General features: G+C 40.3%; 1 non-coding gene and 1 pseudogene across 1 annotated transcript; both read right to left on the bottom strand.

Annotated features, from left to right (window-relative positions):
- Window positions 1-674: 674 nt before the first annotated feature.
- LOC113381875 lies at window positions 675-7,936 on the bottom strand (annotated as a pseudogene).
- A 327-nt stretch (window positions 7,937-8,263) lies between these two features.
- Window positions 8,264-8,418, bottom strand: LOC113381872. The gene has a single exon (XR_003367595.1). It is a non-coding gene; the product is annotated as a 5.8S ribosomal RNA (ribosomal RNA).
- Window positions 8,419-18,039: the final 9,621 nt, after the last annotated feature.

Raw genomic sequence — 18,039 nt, 5'->3', positions numbered from 1 at the left:
TAAATACTGAATATTTTGTTAAAAAGGAAATAAATATACTGAATATTTTATTATAAAAGAATCGAAATATTTATAGGTTGGAAGTTACTATTATTTAGAGTATATACAAAATAAATAAAAATAGCAACTTGCACGTATTTTGCACATCGACAACTTACACGTATTCTGCAAATTGACAACTTGCACGCATTCTGCAAATTGACAACTTGCACGTATTTTACACATTGACAACTTGCACGCATTTTGTATTATAGATAACTTATACGTACTGTGCTTATTAGCAACTTGTACGCATTTCCAAGAAATTTAGCAAAAAACATCCTCCTTATTTAGAATTTAATGAATTATATCATATATTTATATTAAAAAATTATGAAAAGTTTCTCTTAAAAACATATATTTCGTAAACTTACAAAATATTTATAACTATTCTCTTGACATTATGGTTATTGAAAGAAATAATGAATATTTCTAGTATTGGAATTTGTCGATAAGTTTTGATTTACGTGCTGACTCACGCACGTTGTACAAAATAGCTAGGTAGATACCGAAGAAGTGTCACATGTACAGCATGTACAAGTTTTCGACTGTCAAGCCTACTGATTGTGGCATGGTGCAATGCGACGGCTTAAGGTTTATGCTCTAATAGCGTGGGGTGACGTCAAGCCAACATGACGAATCCCCAAGCCAAGGGCTGAGTCTCAACGGATCGCAGCGTGGTAACTGCTCTGCCGAGTACAACACCCCGCCAGGTACCTAAGTCGTTTACAAACGATTCCGAGTCTCTACATCGAACTAGTAACCCATGATCGACCGCTATAGGCAAGACAGATATAACGGACGGATATCGCCCCTGTCCAGCGCCTCATTCGGCTAAAAATGGCTCGTGCGATAAACGGCGTGTGCCGAATACCTAATAAATCACATTGTATTGAGCCTTTCGACTCACGAGACTCCTAGAGATATCGTTGCTTACTTTGTCTAGAAAGGATACGGCCTTAGAGGCGTTCAGGCATAATCCCACGGATGGTAGCTTCGCACCACCGGCCGCTCGACCGAGTGCGTGAACCAAAAGTCCTAACCTGCGGTTCCTCTCGTACTGAGCAGGATTACTATCGCAACGACGATTCATCAGTAGGGTAAAACTAACCTGTCTCACGACGGTCTAAACCCAGCTCACGTTCCCTATTTGTGGGTGAACAATCCAACGCTTGGCGAATTCTGCTTCGCAATGATAGGAAGAGCCGACATCGAAAGATCAAAAAGCAACGTCGCTATGAACGCTTGGCTGCCACAAGCCAGTTATCCCTGTGGGAACTTTTCTGACACCTCTTGCTGAAAACTCTTCAAGCCAAAAGGATCGATAGGCCGTGCTTTCGCAGTCCCTGTGCACACTGAACAACGGGATCAAGCCAGCATTTGCCCTTTTGCTCTACGCGAGGTTTCTGTCCTCGCTGAGCTGGCCTTAGGACACCTGCGTTATTATTTGACAGATGTACCGCCCCAGTCAAACTCCCGGCCTAGCAATTTCCTCGAATCGGATCACGCTAGAGTATTGTTGGCGATCGGCGCAATGGCTCACACCACTCTTATGCGCTTGGCTCTAGAAAACCGTGACAGTCGGAACGCAAGTTTTCGACGCACGCTTTCCGCCCAATCGAGTAAGTAAAGAAACGATGAAAGTAGTGGTATTTCACCGACGATATTACTATCTCCCACCCTTTCATGTCTCCTTACAATGCCAGACTAGAGTCAAGCTCAACAGGGTCTTCTTTCCCCGCTAATTTTTCCAAGCCCGTTCCCTTGGCAGTGGTTTCGCTAGAAAGTAGATAGGGACAGTGGGAATCTCGTTAATCCATTCATGCGCGTCACTAGTTAGATGCCGAGGCATTTGGCTATTTTTTTTTTGGCTAGGAGGGGAATGCATTTACGCACGCCGGTCGCCAGGTTGACCAGGCCAGTGTGGGACTCGACCCGAAGGCAATACCCACTAAACCTAACTCCTAGTTTTATGCCTGACGGGATGTTATGCGCAGGCAGCACGCAGTATTCCAGGTTTCATTCTACCCTATTCCCTGGCGTCTCATGGACGTTGTTTTGGTCCAAGCGCTGAAACCGTTGAGTCCTCCGATCAAAACTCTTGTGGAAATAATCTTTAATTCGTCTTTCTTAATAACTTTCCCTGACAGTAGAAAGTTTGCAGAGTCCATATGCCACACTCCTCTGTTATTTAAGGTGACAGTACTAAATATCACATCGGATACGTTGTACCTTTCTTTTATCTGTGCGTCCAAACTCTTATAATGTTCTATCTTACGTTTATGAGCCAGATTCATATCAACGTTGCTCCCAACGATTTGTGTGTCAATCACAATAGCAGAATCACCTTGCGTCGCTATAAGATCGAGTTTACGTGTTCCCTCTGGTGTTTGGAACAATGGCTCCCATTCGACACGAGAGTGTCTCTTCTCGAGAGCTCTTTTGACGTATTTGGTGACTGCATTATGTTTCTCAATTTTTTGTCTATGACTTCGATGGCACGTTTGTAATATGTGATCTAGAGTCTCTAGAGCGTTGCATCCTGCTCTACAAAACCTATCTTCTCGGCGACCTCTCGTGGTCCGGCTTCTGCATGGCATAGAATTAATTCTAAGACGAGCGCAGTTAATGAAGTCCCGACCTGATAGGATTTTCGTGCCATCGGTAACCCACCGGTGTTGTTGGGGGACTTTGGATGACTTCGTGAGCGCCCGCCCGTCCACTGAGTTGTGGAGGAGCTTAGCCCATCTTTCATCTAACTGTTTAGCGGAACCTATAATGTTCCCGTTGTCAGTCAGTCGTTTCTCGCAATTCTCAACCTCAAGCTGATGGAAGCTTGAGTCTGGCCATCCCAGGTTCATAAGCCTTCCCTTTCTTCTTAAAGGCACCAACCATCTTAGAGACGGGAGGGATAAGCCCCCATCTCTGTCTTTGGCATAGAAATAAGCGTTGGTCGTATCTGTCGGTAGCCTTAGCCATGATCTAACGGCTTTTCTAATTATGGAGTCAAGGCTTTTAAGAAGGCCAAGTGTTGTGTTCCCTAATGTTAGCTGGTGTAATAGTTTTGGAATTCCGACTGTTCTTAATGCAAACAGACGTTGTTGCGGTTTCAAGGGAGCTTTGGAAATCTTATCTATGATGTCCTGCAATTTCTGCCTTAGATCGCACATTTTGGCGCCCACTGGAGTGAAGGATACTCCAAGATAACTCCAAACTTCCACCCTGGAAAGGGCAGGTAGGTCTCGACCACCACAACTGAATTTTATGTTATTATCAACGTATGATTTTTTGACACGTGGCACATTTCTGATTGCTATTGTAAAAGATTTGGCGGTGTTGATGATAAGGCCGCATTTGGAGAGAAAGTCATTAGCGTGGTCTAGCATTGCCTGAAGGCAATGCTAGACCACGACGCCGCGAATACTGAGTCGTCAGCGAACGCCATGATGTTTAGTAATTTTCCCTCTATCATAACCCCGATCTCAGGAGGGGAGCTTTCAATGAGCCTATTTATAATTAGATTAAACAAGACTGGTGACAAAGGATCTCCTTGTTTAACCCCGCTCCTCGGAATAATGGGATCCGAGTGCCAGTTATCCCAACGGAGTCTCGTCCAGCTGTTCTCATATGTGTACTCTATATACTGTGTGCATCTACTGGGTAAATTGTAGTATTTTAGGGTATCAATTAACGCCTTGTGCGAAATTGAGTCGAAAGCTTTTGCCATGTCAATTGATGCTATAAAGACAGGCTTGTGTTTTTGCCTGTGGTATTTCAGTAGGTAGTCTAATGCAAAGATGTTGTTTGCACAACCGTCAACCGGTTGAAAGGCAGTTTGTCTATCATCTATTCTAATGTGTGTTGTCATCCGCTTTGCGAGAATTTTGTTAAAATGTCTCGTTATCACTGATGAGACAGTGATCGGTCTGAAATCCCCGGGATTTTCAGCGTTCTGTTTCTTGGGAATCAGAGTCGTGTAAGATTCCAGTAGTTGTCCAGGGATACTTCCCGTGAACAGAAATAAGTTGTACAGGTTAACCAGGATGTTTGTTGGAACCGATCTTAGTAGGTTAGCCGATACACCATCTGGCCCTGGCGCTGAATTACTTGCCGGGTAACAGTTCTTAATTTCGTCTGGTTGTATAGGGCTCCATACAAGCGAGAGATCTATATTTCTCGCACTATCTGATCCGGGTGATAGGGTGGAAAGCCCGGTCATCACATTAGTCCAAAACTGAGCCATGATGTCTGGTGGTGGCTTATGTAGGACATCTTTGTTGTCCAAAATGAATTGCACGCATTTAGTAGGGTGCTTAGCCCAGTGTTGTTGGGTAGTTTTGAACTGGAGCCTTCTTGTTTGTCTCTTATTAAGTTTTGGCTTATAGCCTTCTCTTCTAGTTCTCGCGTTCAATGGTCTATTTTTTGGTGGAAATGTTGACTTAAGGTAGTCAGCGATCTTTACCTTTAAGTCGTTTAATGATATTTTACTAACTAGGTGGCAGGTGTTAGCCAGTATTTTACCATTGAATCTTTCATCGGTGTCGGCGGCTGCCTGTCCCAGCGCCAATAGTAGGGCTTCTCCGGAGGTATCTGTTGTAGCCGGAGAGCAATGCTCTATATTATCTTGGTTGGACATCAAGCTAACAAAATCAGCAACCTGGCTTTTGTATTTCGGCGATCTCCTTTGGCCTTTAATGGCTTCCAGAGATCGACCGGGTGTGACCGCGAGAAGGGCTTTGTTAATATGGGGGGTTCCCTTAATCACTAGTGCCGCTTCTTCTTTAGCCATTAGTGCTTGCTCTTCTTCAGACCATCTGGCTTTCTTTGGCTCTATCAACGCCATTCTACTGTCATACCATTCTTTATGTTGCTTTTGCTCGTGCACTCCACGACCCACTGAGGTTTTAAAGGCTTTATTACATTGTGGGTAGCGGCAAAGATGATTACCTGTGTCAGTCGGTTGGGAAGGACCTGCGGGTCCACCCGAGTCTAAATTAGTCATCCGAGGCTTAGTATTGTACATTGAACCAACTGTTTTGTAGGAACGAGGGGGTTGGCAGCCCACCAAGTCCATGAACGCAGCGGTGACTCTTAGTTCCCCCCGGGGGGGTACTAACGGCGGGACCCACGAGAAGGGGGTCACGTGCTTGACTACGGCTTCGATGAAACCATAGTCTCCCACACGACCAGCCTTGTGGAGGCCACGTGCTCGACCTTGGCTTCACAGAAACCGCAGCCTCTCCCGCTAAGAGAGTCATAGTTACTCCCGCCGTTTACCCGCGCTTGCTTGAATTTCTTCACGTTGACATTCAGAGCACTGGGCAGAAATCACATAGCGTCAACACCCGCTAGGGCCATCGCAATGCTTTGTTTTAATTAGACAGTCGGATTCCCCTAGTCCGTGCCAGTTCTGAGCTGACCGTTGAATGGCGGCCGAAGAGTACGACTGACCGATCGAAGCCGGCACAGAAACCTCGCAGCAAGAAAGATCCGCGGGGGGCCTAGACAAGGGACCGAGCTCGGATCTAAGTCACAAGGACAATTTCACCTTGCCCAGGCCCGGCACATCGGCCTACGCCCGCTTCCCAACCAAGCCCGGCACGCCCCGATCCTCAGAGCCAATCCTTATCCCGAAGTTACGGATCGAATTTGCCGACTTCCCTTACCTACATTTATCTATCGACTAGAGGCTCTTCACCTTGGAGACCTGCTGCGGATATGGGTACGAACCGGCGCGACACCTACCGTGGCCCTCTCCTGGATTTTCAAGGTCCGAGGGGAAGATACGGACACCGCCGCAACTGCGGTGTTCTTCGCGTTCCAAACCCTATCTCCCTTCTAGAGGATTCCAGGGAACTCGAACGCTCATACAGAAAAGAAAACTCTTCCCGTATTTCCCGACGGCGTCTCCAGGTCATTTTGGGTTACCCCGATGAACTCTCTTGCGAGGGCCCGACTTGTAAACGGTTCCGCTGCCGGGTTCCGGAATAGGAACCGGATTCCCTTTCGCCCGATGGGTGTGAAATTTTATTCAAAATAAAATACACCGACATCAACATAGGATTTCTCCTGGGGCTTAGGATCGACTGACTCGTGTGCAACGGCTGTTCACACGAAACCCTTCTCCACGTCAGTCCTCCAGGGCCTCGCTGGAGTATTTGCTACTACCACCAAGATCTGCACCGATGGCGGCTCCAGACAGGCTTACGCCCAAACCCTTCTGCGCACACCACCGCGACCCTCCTACTCACCAGGGCGTCAAAACGAACTATTATGAACGTTTCTCATGCCTTGGCGGCCGAGTATAGGCACGACGCTTCAGCGCCATCCATTTTCAGGGCTAGTTGCTTCGGCAGGTAAGTTGTTACACACTCCTTAGCGGATTGCAACTTCCATGGCCACCGTCCTGCTGTCTTAAGCAACCAACGCCTTTCATGGTATCCCATTAGCGTCGTTTAGGCGCCTTAACTCGGCGTTTGGTTCATCCCACAGCGCCAGTTCTGCTTACCAAAAATGGCCCACTAGGCACTCTGATCCAAATCTCTGGCTTCACTATTCAAGCAAGCCAGAGATCTCACCCATTTAAAGTTTGAGAATAGGTTGAGGTCGTTTCGGCCCCAAGGCCTCTAATCATTCGCTTTACCGGATGAGACTCGCTCATCGAATGCCAGCTATCCTGAGGGAAACTTTTGGAGGGAACCAGCTACTAGATGGTTCGATTAGTCTTTCGCCCCTATACCCAGTTCCGACGATCGATTTGCACGTCAGAATCGCTACGGTCCTCCATCAGGGTTTCCCCTGACTTCGACCTGACCGGGCATAGTTCACCATCTTTCGGGTCCTAGCGTGTATGCTCTGAGTGCGTCTCTTCTCGCAATGAGAGTGAGGCGCCTCGGGATTGCAAGCACGCATCCGTGGATGCGGTCTGCCATCCCTCAGTTTACTTAAGCAAACCTTTACGTTCATTGCGCCTTTAGATTTTGTATTTCCCAATGACTCGCGCACATGCTAGACTCCTTGGTCCGTGTTTCAAGACGGGTCCTGAAAGTACCCAAAGCAATAGCATCGCTGACCGGTAATAGAGTCCGTCCGAGGACACGGCAGCTAACAGCTCGAGGCGGCATCGATGCCGGACCAGGTCCGACGGCCAATAACCGTCCGTGCTTGCAACCGGCCGAACGCTTAAAAGCGACCCTATACCATATCGTTTATACCGTCTGGCAGTCGACCGGAGCACGCGGGGTCTGACGCGAATAAATTCGTGACAGGCTACCGCCGCGGTCGTAGATCGACACCAAACGGGTCGCGACGTCCTACTGAGAGAGAAGTGCATGCCATCGCCGCCTAACGCATAAACCGACGGCGTATCGCAGGACGAATCCCGGCCAATCGCACGCCAATAAATGGAAGACAACGATAACATTGAATCTCTCCTTTCGATCTTTCGGGTTTCTCAGGTTTACCCCTGAACGGTTTCACGTACTCTTGAACTCTCTCTTCAAAGTTCTTTTCAACTTTCCCTCACGGTACTTGTTTGCTATCGGTCTCGTGGTCATATTTAGCCTTAGATGGAGTTTACCACCCACTTAGAGCTGCACTCTCAAGCAACCCGACTCTGAGGAGAGATCCTCTCGATACGCGCAACGGTCGCTACGGGCCTGGCACCCTCTATGGGTAAATGGCCCCATTCAAGATGGACTTGAACTCGCCGCAACGCACCGAGATAATCGGATCCTCCCTAACACTACATTTCCCAGCGTCCGTCTCCGACCGCGGGATTTAGTGTTGGGCTCTTCCCTGTTCGCTCGCCGCTACTAAGGGAATCCTAGTTAGTTTCTTTTCCACCGCTTAGTAATATGCTTAAATTCAGCGGGTAATCTCATCTGCTCTAAGGTCGTATTATGATTATGATGTGCTTGCAAACGTTAGTAAGCAAGCGCACACAAAATCGACGAGGAACCTTTGAATCGTCCAAATTTGCCGGAACGAAACCGCATTTCGAAGAGTTCGGGTTTCCGGTTATTGGGAGGGTCGCAAGAATATAAAATCTCTAGGACACACAACCCGCCATAATCCCACAGAACGTCAACGAACGGAAATGTCCGATGTTGCAAAGTGGACTGGCTCACACGTTGAGTGAATTATTTAAGAGCACGCATATACGCGAAACTCCATCATTCGCCGGCAAGCCGTTTAAAGCAAGCGGCAGTCTGGTAATGTTATACGACTCTCAGCCAGAGGTGGTCCGGGAACAGTATCCGAGGACCGCAATGTGCGTTCGAAATGTCAATGTTCATGTATCCTGCAGTTCACATGTCGACGCGCAATTAGCTGCGTTCTTCATCGACCCACGAGCCAAGTGATCCACCGTTCAGGGTGATTTTATATATATTTATACATGTTTCGATCGTGATTCCCTCGAAATCGTTTAAGATAACTCGGGCGATTCTGAAACTAGTATGATTATTATGGTTACAATTAGTACACCGTAAAGCTTTCGCGTTTCGGTCCGAGATACAAAATCTCGTTTCAAAATTGAAATATGAATATTTCACTGTGTGTGAGATTGAAAAATCTGCTTTCGCTGATTTTTCATTTTCTTAAAACAACGCAATGAAGCGAATGTTCAAATTCGCACAATTTGAATAAAATGTGCAGAGTATATAGAATACTAACGCAAGCGTTTACTACAATCGACTTTAAAACACTAGACTTTCATCTAGCGCCCAAAGAATTGATTGAGCTATGCGTTTAAAGTATAATATTCAAAAAGAACGCCGTTTTCACAACGAACTTCGTCATTCGCTCAGGCATCTGGCGATACCGAGCAGATATACATGGCAGTGCTCTCACACAATGCATAAGAGCGCTAAGCGGTTGTAAACCGCGTCACGCTGCTTTTGCACACTGCGCAATATTTTGCGACTAGCTCCGGTCAAACGTTAATGAAACGAATGATCATTGCCAGAGGCTTTTGCCCACAGTATATTATACTATAGGAGCGCACTTGATTACAGCAATAATTTGTCGAGTAATCACAAGATTTCATATTTGTGGTCAGCAGATCCAAATAATTTTAACTCGCACCGATCGAACTTTCATAAATGAATGATCCTCGGTGCGAGAAGCTTTGTCAGTTCTGCTGCACCACCCATCTATTTGACTTTAGTCCATTTGTAAAATCCTATATTATTAAAATATATAGATTTCATATTTGCGGTCCGCAGACCCAAATAATTTCAACTCGCTCCGATCAAACGTTCATAAAACGAAAGACCATCGCTGCGAGAAGCTTTGCTAGTTCTGCCACATTCACATATATTTGACCGTAGTCAATTTGTAAAATTCTATATTATTAAAATATATAGATTTCATATTTGCGGTCCGCAGACCCAAATAATTTCAACTCTCTCTGATCGAACGTTTAAAAACGAATGATCCTACCACCAGTTATCTATAGCCGCAAACCAGCATCCGAATATATACGGGGTATATAATTCTAGATGTGGCTCACAACATTATTAAAAGTTACGCTAATATATCATTGACAGACTAAAAGTATCGAATATGATGTAAAAACTACACCGGGGAATGATATCCGCACCCGCCTTAACAACATAGCGTACTTTAGCCTGAGCTTGCTCGCATCGCACTCGACACGACCTATCCCCCTATATAAGGCGCGCGGCCACAGCGTAAGTATTAGACTGAGTCCCAAGCGACGTGCATTTGACCTGCGGCGAGGGCCTGCTCGCGCTTACGGTGTGAATCGTCAAGACAAAAGTCTGGGAAAATTTCGAACTGCGAACCCTTATGATAGAAAAATTTTTGTCGAAAATTTTGTTAGATGTTCAAACAGTTTTATATATATGGACAATATGAATTATAGTTAATTATTGAGTTTTTAGGTGTTTTTTGGGTTTTTTTAAACTTTTGTATAAAATTATGTATTTATTGATTTTTATAGATCTCAATGAATATAAAACAAATTTATATATAGTTATATTATTTTTTATAATTATTTGTTCAAATTTTCTAATTTTACAATAAATGTTTAAACCAGTTTTCCTCGATTTTTTCTTAAACCGTAAAAGATACGAAAAAACTTTGTTCGTACGAAAGATGCAGAATAAAATTATGAATAAAATGGTATACGAATGGTTAAGTGTGTTCATATAATTTTCTCGAGATTTTCCGATTTTCCTGAAATTTTACGACGGCAACTCGCCTGTAGGCCACACCGTTCGGAATTCGAAGTTGCGATATATGGGAAAAAAACTAAGAATTTTGAGACCTTTCTAACGATGTATAATACTTTATATGTTTTCTTTACAGAAATATCGAATCGTGAGGAGTATTGCTCCAACCTAGCCGCACTTTGCATTTTGACAAGTTAACATCTTCACATATTGCTCTATAACATCAAAACCGTAAAAGATACGAAAAAACTTTGTTCGTACGAAAGATGCAGAATAAAATTATGAATAAAATGGTATATGAATGGTTAAGTGTGTTCATATAATTTTCTCGAGATTTTCCGATTTTCCTGAAATTTTACGACGGCAACTCGCCTGTAGGCCACACCGTTCGGAATTCGAAGTTGCGATGTATGGAAAAAGAACTAAGGATATTAAGACCTTTCTGATGATGTATAATAGTTTATATGTTTTCTTTAGAGAAATATCGAATCGTGAGGAGTGTTGCTCTAACCTATCCGCACTTTGCATTTTGACAAGTTAACAACTACACAGATTGCTCTATAACATCAAAACCGTAAAAGATACGAAAAAACTTTGTTCGTACGAAAGATGCAGAATAAAATTATGAATAAAATGGTATATGAATGGTTAAGTGTGTTCATATAATTTTCTCGAGATTTTCCGATTTTCCTGAAATTTTACGACGGCAACTCGCCTGTAGGCCACACCGTTCGGAATTCGAAGTTGCGATGTATGGAAAAAGAACTAAGAATTTTAAGACCTTTCTAATGATGTATAATACTTTATATGTTTTCTTTAGAGAAATATCGAATCGTGAGGAGTGTTGCTCCAACCTAGCCGCACTTTGCATTTTGACAAGTTAACATCTTCACATATTGCTCTATAACATCAAAACCGTAAAAGATACGAAAAAACTTTGTTCGTACGAAAGATGCAGAATAAAATTATGAATAAAATGGTATATGAATGGTTAAGTGTGTTCATATAATTTTCTCGAGATTTTCCGATTTTCCTGAAATTTTACGACGGCAACTTGCCTGTAGGCCACACCGTTCGGAATTCGAAGTTGCGATGTATGGAAAAAGAACTAAGAATTTTAAGACCTTTCTAATGATGTATAATAGTTTATATGTTTTCTTTAGAGAAATATCGAATCGTGAGGAGTGTTGCTCTAACCTATCCGCACTTTGCATTTTGACAAGTTAACAACTACACAGATTGCTCTATAACATCAAAACCGTAAAAGATACGAAAAAACTTTGTTCGTACGAAAGATGCAGAATAAAATTATGAATAAAATGGTATATGAATGGTTAAGTGTGTTCATATAATTTTCTCGAGATTTTCCGATTTTCCTGAAATTTTACGACGGCAACTCGCCTGTAGGCCACACCGTTCGGAATTGGAAGTTGCGATGTATGGAAAAAGAACTAAGAATTTTAAGACCTTTCTAATGATGTATAATAGTTTATATGTTTTCTTTAGAGAAATATCGAATCGTGAGAAGTGTTGCTCTAACCTATCCGCACTTTGCATTTTGACAAGTTAACAACTACATAGATTGCTCTATACAGTCTAAACCGTAAAAGATACAAAAAAACTTTGTTCGTACGAAAGATGCAGAATAAAATTATGAATAAAATGGTATATGAATGGTTAAGTGTGTTCATATAATTTTCTCGAGATTTTCCGATTTTCCTGAAATTTTACGACGGCAACTCGCCTGTAGGCCACACCGTTCGGAATTCGAAGTTGCGATGTATGAAAAAGAACTAAGAATTTTAAGACCTTTCTAATGATGTATAATAGTTTATATGTTTTCTTTAGAGAAATATCGAATCGTGAGGAGTGTTGCTCTAACCTATCCGCACTTTGCATTTTGACAAGTTAACAACTACACAGATTGCTCTATAACATCAAAACCGTAAAAGATACGAAAAAACTTTGTTCGTACGAAAGATGCAGAATAAAATTATGAATAAAATGGTATATGAATGGTTAAGTGTGTTCATATAATTTTCTCGAGATTTTCCGATTTTCCTGAAATTTTACGACGGCAACTCGCCTGTAGGCCACACCGTTCGGAATTCGAAGTTGCGATGTATGGAAAAAAAACTAAGAATTTTAAGACCTTTCTAATGATGTATAATAGTTTATATGTTTTCTTTAGAGAAATATCGAATCGTGAGGAGTGTTGCTCTAACCTATCCGCACTTTGCATTTTGACAAGTTAACAACTACACAGATTGCTCTATAACATCAAAACCGTAAAAGATACGAAAAAACTTTGTTCGTACGAAAGATGCAGAATAAAATTATGAATAAAATGGTATATGAATGGTTAAGTGTGTTCATATAATTTTCTCGAGATTTTCCGATTTTCCTGAAATTTTACGACGGCAACTCGCCTGTAGGCCACACCGTTCGGAATTCGAAGTTGCGATGTATGGAAAAAGAACTAAGAATTTTAAGACCTTTCTAATGAGGTATAATACTTTATATGTTTTCTTTAGAGAAATATCGAATCGTGAGGAGTGTTGCTCTAACCTATCCGCACTTTGCATTTTGACAAGTTAACAACTACACAGATTGCTCTATAACATCAAAACCGTAAAAGATACGAAAAAACTTTGTTCGTACGAAAGATGCAGAATAAAATTATGAATAAAATGGTATATGAATGGTTAAGTGTGTTCATATAATTTTTCCGAGATTTTCCGATTTTCCTGAAATTTACGACGGCAACTCGCCTGTAGGCCACACCGTTCGGAATTCGAAGTTGCGATGTATGGAAAAAGAACTAAGAATTTTAAGACCTTTCTAATGATGTATAATAGTTTATATGTTTTCTTTAGAGAAATATCGAATCGTGAGGAGTGTTGCTCTAACCTATCCGCACTTTGCATTTTGACAAGTTAACAACTACACAGATTGCTCTATACAGTCTAAACCGTAAAAGATACAAAAAAACTTTGTTCGTACGAAAGATGCAGAATAAAATTATGAATAAAATGGTATATGAATGGTTAAGTGTGTTCATATAATTTTCTCGAGATTTTCCGATTTTCCTGAAATTTTACGACGGCAACTCGCCTGTAGGCCACACCGTTCGGAATTCGAAGTTGCGATGTATGGAAAAAGAACTAAGAATTTTAAGACCTTTCTAATGATGTATAATAATTTATATGTTTTCTTTGGAGAAATATCGAATCGTGAGGAGTGTTGCTCTAACCTATCCGCACTTTGCATTTTGACAAGTTAACAACTACACAGATTGCTCTATAACATCAAAACCGTAAAAGATACGAAAAAACTTTGTTCGTACGAAAGATGCAGAATAAAATTATGAATAAAATGGTATATGAATGGTTAAGTGTGTTCATATAATTTTCTCGAGATTTTCCGATTTTCCTGAAATTTTACGACGGCAACTCGCCTGTAGGCCACACCGTTCGGAATTCGAAGTTGCGATGTATGGAAAAAGAACTAAGAATTTTAAGACCTTTCTAATGATGTATAATACTTTATATGTTTTCTTTAGAGAAATATCGAATCGTGAGGAGTGTTGCTCTAACCTATCCGCACTTTGCATTTTGACAAGTTAACAACTACACAGATTGCTCTATAACATCAAAACCGTAAAAGATACGAAAAAACTTTGTTCGTACGAAAGATGCAGAATAAAATTATGAATAAAATGGTATATGAATGGTTAAGTGTGTTCATATAATTTTCTCGAGATTTTCCGATTTTCCTGAAATTTTACGACGGCAACTCGCCTGTAGGCCACACCGTTCGGAATTCGAAGTTGCGATGTATGGAAAAAAAACTAAGAATTTTAAGACCTTTCTAATGATGTATAATAGTTTATATGTTTTCTTTAGAGAAATATCGAATCGTGAGGAGTGTTGCTCTAACCTATCCGCACTTTGCATTTTGACAAGTTAACAACTACACAGATTGCTCTATACAGTCTAAACCGTAAAAGATACAAAAAAACTTTGTTCGTACGAAAGATGCAGAATAAAATTATGAATAAAATGGTATATGAATGGTTAAGTGTGTTCATATAATTTTCTCGAGATTTTCCGATTTTCCTGAAATTTTACGACGGCAACTCGCCTGTAGGCCACACCGTTCGGAATTCGAAGTTGCGATGTATGGAAAAAGAACTAAGAATTTTAAGACCTTTCTAATGATGTATAATAGTTTATATGTTTTCTTTAGAGAAATATCGAATCGTGAGGAGTGTTGCTCTAACCTATCCGCACTTTGCATTTTGACAAGTTAACAACTACACAGATTGCTCTATAACATCAAAACCGTAAAAGATACGAAAAAACTTTGTTCGTACGAAAGATGCAGAATAAAATTATGAATAAAATGGTATATGAATGGTTAAGTGTGTTCATATAATTTTCTCGAGATTTTCCGATTTTCCTGAAATTTTACGACGGCAACTCGCCTGTAGGCCACACCGTTCGGAATTCGAAGTTGCGATGTATGGAAAAAGAACTAAGAATTTTAAGACCTTTCTAATGATGTATAATCTAATCAAAAAACAAAATAAAATGTTTTCATATAAAACATTTACTCCAAATGTGGTAACGAAATTGATTCAGACGTGGGAAAAAATTGATATTCCAATTATGGAGAAACGAAGTATCGCTAGAAAATTGAACCGATTGATTGATAAATATAAAAGTACAAATAAAAGCAAGTCTACCCAAGCATCATTTCAGGAGTTTGTAGAATCCACGAAAGAATTATTTTATATTGGAAAATGCAAATGTGATTTGCGAAGATTACTGTGTTCCTGTGGACTGATCCCAGAACATTTACAAGCGTTTATGATGGATCAACATAATGAGAGGAAATCTACGATACCAGAATATATTATAAAAATTGAAGATGAAGTATCAGAATCTACAATAACTAGCAATATTACTCCAGGTGAGACATATACTCCAGATGTTGATTTTGATTCTAAAAGCAGTTCGGAAAGTTCACAAAATACCTCTCATATAAAACGTGGTCCATATAGTCGAAGATATAAGGCTCCAAGCTATGCCTTAATGTGCGACAGATTTGCAATTTCTGATAGAGTTGGTTCTGGCGTGGTGACGGCAATCCTGCGTGACCTGGGCATAACGGATGATTGGGGCAATCCTGTCATTATGGATAAAAATAAAAGCGTTCGTGAGAGGCAGAAAAATAGGCAAGCTCTACACAAACGATATGATTCTTCTGAATTAATAGCATTTTCATTCGACGGCCGAAAAAATGATTCTATTACCATGGAAAAAATCGATAAGAAGTTTCACCCACGAATGATTAAAGAAACGCATTTAGTTATTTTAAAGGAACCGAATGGCCAATTGTTGGGTTACACAAAATTGGAAAATGAAGATTCGGAAAGTAAAGTAATCAAATTGAACGAGTTTTTCGCCGATAAAGGAATAGCTCTCGATTCTTTGATAGGCATATGTTGCGATGGTGAACCAGCAAATACAGGCGTAAAAAATGGTATTTTACGTCGATTTGAAATTCAGTTAAACAGGCCACTGCATTGGTTTGTGTGTCTTCTCCACTTTAACAAACTTCCACTTCGCCATTTATTTAACTATTTGGAAAAATCATTGACCACTGGACCACGAACAAAAACTGGAATATTAAGCAAACAAATTGAAACATGCGAAAATATACCGGTGAGTTATAACATATTTACTATTTTTTAATACCCTATGTTCAAATTCAATATAATTTATTTTTTCCTATATACTTCCAGCCGGTAAAAGACTTTGAAACAATCCCACTTGAAAATTTGGCTGATATAAGTCCTGCTGAATCGACAACTGACTCAAGTTATTTAATAAAAATAGCTAAAGCAGTTGCTTCTGGAGAAGTATCGACAGGCTTAGCTAACATGAAACCAGGGCCAATAGCACATTCCCGTTGGCTCACGAAGGCTAGTAGGTTACTTCGGTTATATGTAACTACTAATAAGCCATCCAAAAATTTGAAAATTCTGGCAAACTACGTAATGAAAGTATATATTCCAATGTACTTTAACATTAAATATTACAACTCTGTGGTGTATGGTAGTATATTATTTTATAAATTTATTAGCTGGACGCAATATTTAGACTCGAATTTAAGACAAATTGTGAACAATGTTGCTAAAGAAAACGCATACTATGCTCACTCGGAAAATATTTTATTAGCAATGTTGTTTGATAATAAAAAGGAAATACGAGATTCAGCTATAAGAAAAATCTTATATTACCGTAATAATGTGGAAGACCTGACGCAATTGAGAGATTACAAAACACCCGAAATAAATTTCGAATGCACCGACTATACTAATATGATAGATATGGATGATTATTCAAATATATCCGAACCAGCCTTTACGCTAAATATTCCTCATGAACATCTAGTACAATATCTACAAAGCAATGAGTGTCCATGGAGTGACCCTAAAATTCCGGTCCACATTCAGGGAACTGAGAGACATGTTCAATTACTGGCTAATGTATCGAAACGCGTATTAGAGCAAAATCGCGAAGGTGTTATGACAGCGACACTACTATCTCGTGAAAGCATCCTCGACTGGAAAGCAAGCAAGATTTCAGATATTAATTTATTTAAATTGTATTAGCTAAATGTAAGAAATTTTATTTTAAATAAAAATGTAACTTAAAGAAACAAAAATGTTTTATTTAAACCATGTCATGTAAATAAATAATAGAATAAATATATGTCATTCCTAAAAACCCAAAAACAATATTTTTCTACAAAAGTAGTTTGACCTGTTTCGATGCAAGATTCTAGGTTAGGCTTACTCGCAAATGTCCCCTAAAAGTTTACTTGATGTAGTCTGTGATGTACCCGTAAGTTACTGATTTCAAAAAGCCGGAAAATGTTTTTAACCTGTTTCGATGCAATGCAAGATCTAGGTTAGGCTTACTCGCAAATGTCCCCTAAAAGTTTACTTGATGTAGTCTGATGTACCCGTAAGTTACTGATTTCAAAAAGCCGGAAAATTTTTAACCTGTTTCGATGCAAGATTCTAGGTTAGGCTTACTCGCAAATGTCCCCTAAAAGTTTACTTGATGTAGTCTGATGTACCCGTAAGTTACTGATTTCAAAAGCCGGAAAATGTTTTTAACCTGTTTCGATGCAAGATTCTAGGTTAGGCTTACTCGCAAATGTCCCCTAAAAGTTTACTTGATGTAGTCTGATGTACCCGTAAGTTACTGATTTCAAAAGCCGGAAGATGTTTTTTTAACCTGTTTCGATGCATGATTCTAGGTTAGGCTTACTCGCAAATGTCCCCTAAAGTTTACTAGATGTAGTTTGAAATTATATATAATACTGAATATTTTGTTAAAAAGGAAATAAATATACTGAATATTATTATAAAAAGAATCGAAATATTTATAGGTTGGAAGTTACTAATTATTTAGAGTATATTACAAAAATTAAATAAAAATAGCAACTTGCACGTATTTTGCACATTGACAACTTACACGTATTCTGCAAATTGACAACTTGCACGCATTCTGCAAATTGACAACTTGCACGTATTTTACACATTGACAACTTGCACGCATTTTGCATTATAGATAACTTATACGTACTTTGCTTATTAGCAACTTGTACGCATTTCCAAGAAATTTAGCAAAAACATCCTCCCTATTTAGAATTTAATGAATTATATCATATATTTATATTAAAAAATTATGAAAAGTTCTCTTAAAAACATATATTTCGTAAA

Source organism: Ctenocephalides felis, unplaced genomic scaffold, assembly GCF_003426905.1.
Source record: "Ctenocephalides felis isolate EL2017-DRISC unplaced genomic scaffold, ASM342690v1 CF-g0.4_SCAFFOLD_03152, whole genome shotgun sequence".
In the NCBI taxonomy this organism is placed as follows: Eukaryota; Metazoa; Arthropoda; class Insecta; order Siphonaptera; family Pulicidae; genus Ctenocephalides; species Ctenocephalides felis.
Note: the sequence above shows the minus strand (reverse complement) of the source record. Positions and strands in the feature narration are given on the sequence as shown.